This window comes from Fundulus heteroclitus, unplaced genomic scaffold (assembly GCF_011125445.2).
Source record: "Fundulus heteroclitus isolate FHET01 unplaced genomic scaffold, MU-UCD_Fhet_4.1 scaffold_61, whole genome shotgun sequence".
Lineage (NCBI taxonomy): Eukaryota > Metazoa > Chordata > Actinopteri > Cyprinodontiformes > Fundulidae > Fundulus > Fundulus heteroclitus.
In genome coordinates this window covers 966,163-969,177 of record NW_023397044.1, presented here as the reverse complement: position 1 = coordinate 969,177, position 3,015 = coordinate 966,163, and the positions used below count along the sequence as shown (strand labels likewise).

The 3,015-nt window shown below is 44.2% G+C and overlaps 1 long non-coding RNA gene across 1 annotated transcript; it reads left to right on the top strand.

Moving 5' to 3' along the window:
* The first annotated feature begins 2,464 nt into the window (after positions 1 to 2,464).
* On the top strand, positions 2,465 to 2,727 carry LOC118561327. Its single transcript, XR_004929955.1, has 2 exons — positions 2,465 to 2,577; positions 2,649 to 2,727. It is a non-coding gene; the product is annotated as an uncharacterized LOC118561327 (long non-coding RNA).
* Positions 2,728 to 3,015: the final 288 nt, after the last annotated feature.

Genomic DNA, 3,015 nt, shown 5'->3' with positions numbered 1-3,015 from the left:
AAACTGCATACCTCCGAACAAAATATGCAATCAGACAACCACATAACACACACAATCTCTTTAACAATCATGATATATCAACCGGAAAAAAAATATTTATAAATAGCTTCCCAACATGAGTTGTAAATCTACCTTAATATAAACTTAATTTCTCTCAGTATAGGTCAATTAAACATATCTCTTACATGCAGTCATGAAATATTTTTAAGTTGATAAGTAGAACTCAACCCCTCCTGGGCGTTTACACTGACCAAACACTTGATTTACCATTATTTATTTCTTGTTTTATCATACCAATCAATATTATTCATTATAACTACTATTCAATGATGATGTCAGATCGACAGATTCGGCTTATTTAAAAAAATAAATTGACCAGTATGAGTTGTAGGAGATGGCATTTTATTAAAATGTTTTGGTTTCCTGTCCGACGTTGACAACTATTTTGATATATTTTGTTAGTAATTCTTTCTAAAAGCCCAACAAATGTTGTGAAAAGCTTCCCAATTTTTTTACAACCTGCCCATTAACTTTTTTTGTTCCAGCTAATTGGAACAAAAATTAGGCTTTTGTGTTCAAATGCCTTATTGGTGTGAAGCCTGCCTAATTTGACAAAACTGACTACACTATTGCTATATATATATATATATATATATATATATATATATATATAGAAGTAATAAATAAGTAATAAAAAACTTTTAAAAGTGTGCCCCCTTAAAAAAATGGAATGCCCCCCCCCCCCTGTGATTTGTTTCTGCAGCCGGGTCTGCGTCAGACGTACCTTCATTCCGACTACCCTGGTCCCGGGGTAGTTCGAGCCGACATCGTCCTCCGTCCCGCAGATTAGCGCTGCGCCCTGTGTTTACCCGTGCTCAAATAAATCCTTTAAATCTGACCTGTGTTACCGAGTGTGTTTTCTGCATGTGGGCCCGACACCTCAAGGCAAACATGACAGAAACGAGTCCGACTTACTGCCGGCAATGCGTACCAAGCTCTGACACCGGTCATACAGGGACCTAACGGTCCAATTCATTTAAATTTTCTGAGAAAGAAGAGCCATTGTTGGGCTTTCTTCACCAGGTGGGAGTTGTTTACAGACCAGGCCAGAGAAGTTGGAGGAGATGGAAATACCCAGGAATCTAGTGCTGACACGCTCCACCACCTCCCCCAGTATGCAGTGTGGATTGTGTTCAGTCTTCCTGGACCTCCTTTAGTCCACTATGACCTCCTTGGTCTTGCTGGTGTTCAGTATCAGGTTGTTACTGGAAAACCACTGTGTCAAATTGTGAACCTCATATCTGTAGTGGGTATCATCGTTGTTGGAGATGAGACCTACCACAGTGGTGTCATCCACAAACTTCACCACTGTGTTTGTGGGGTGGGCTGATATTAGACAACAAGTACACTCGACTATGAAGGTTAAAGGGTATTGCCTACAGTTCTTGTGGCAGATTCCTACAATTCGCACACTTTCTGCCAGCGGGACAAAGAGGCTAATGGATGGTAAAATGTTTGATTAGCTAGCTGAGCACATAGAGCCATTTCTTTTACAGCAAACTCCCATTTCACACCTGTCAGTGCAAACAGAGAGGGACGGTGATGCCGCATGTCCTTGGGACCGGCAGCTTGGAGTAGCTCAATGTAAGCTCGATGTCACATACAAAATGGTTTGATGTGACCACCGTTTCTCGCCAGGCAGCTTGATGTGTGACATCACATAGGCACACGTGATTGTCAAAACTGATCTTTGCACAGACGTGTCCGGCAGACGTCCATTTCGAGTATGCGCCCAAGTATGTGGGGGCCTGTAGATGTCCGCGGAGAGTCAGTGTGGAGTCCGCGCAGCTCAACAGTGTGTGCATAATTCAACAGAGTATGTGGGAGCCTTTATTGCCAAAGAGAGCCCAACATGTTTACTTTCACAAGGAGACCATTGCTGCTTTTGCTATAGTGCTCTGCTTGATATTCGTACAAAAAGCTTTATTGGACACTATTTGGGAATTATTTTAGATTCGATGGACACAGAAATAGAAAAAAGAAAGAAAGATGAGGCAAAACATCGAAGGGAGAGAATGTGAGTGTAACGTTCCTGGCACTGGGGCTGTTAATTGCTGACACCTGTTCCGGCTCCACCTCACCAGTATAAAGGTTCCGTGCCTTTCAGCCTCCAGTGCCAGAACGTCTTGAGCCAACCCGGTGAGAACTTCCAGCCTTTTGAATAACCTGTCTGTCAGTCTGAAGCCCGACCTGTTTTTGCCCTAGTCGGATCCTGTCTGCCCGCCCTGAGTTCTGCCTGTCAGTCTCTGGATTTGGATTGCTCACCCGTGTACCGACCTTCAGCCTGTGAGTACCTGAGATTGCCTGTCCCCTAAACTGCCTGCTCTTTTGGATTTTGACTCGGACCTGGACCTGGAACCCCCCTTTCGGATTTGCCCTTGGAAACCTCTGCCTAAGCAATCGCCTTCACGATATCGGACCCGGACTGGACTCGGACAAACGACCTTGGATTATCCCGCACGGACTCTGCCGCCCTCAGGGGCCAGAAGAAACACCGACAAGCCCACCCTCCACCAGGTTAGTGATCCAGCTTCTAGTTACCTTTCTATCTGGCTCCGCTGATCACTAACCTGACGTCTCGTCTCCAGGAGCTGCCAGCCGCCGAGCGTGAGCCGCACGCAGCAAGGGCCGTGCAACCCCTTCTTTTAATAAAATATCAAAGCGTCACTGACCTGTTTTCGGGTTGTCTTTTGGGTCCATCCAAATTCATAACAGTGAGTAAAACAGAGCAGTAGAAAAAGAGAACACAAGACAACATCCTCAAAGTCTGCTTCTATGCCTGCAGAAAGACAGAAAAGCACAGCAAACAGAAAAAGTATTACAGGTGCAAACAACCCACAGCTATGATAACATCACTGAAAAATATACAGTATTATTTGATACAAGGTGTGTTTAGTGGCAGCCAAAGCTAAGTACAGGGATTATCTGTATAGAATTGTACCAGAAAGCACCTGG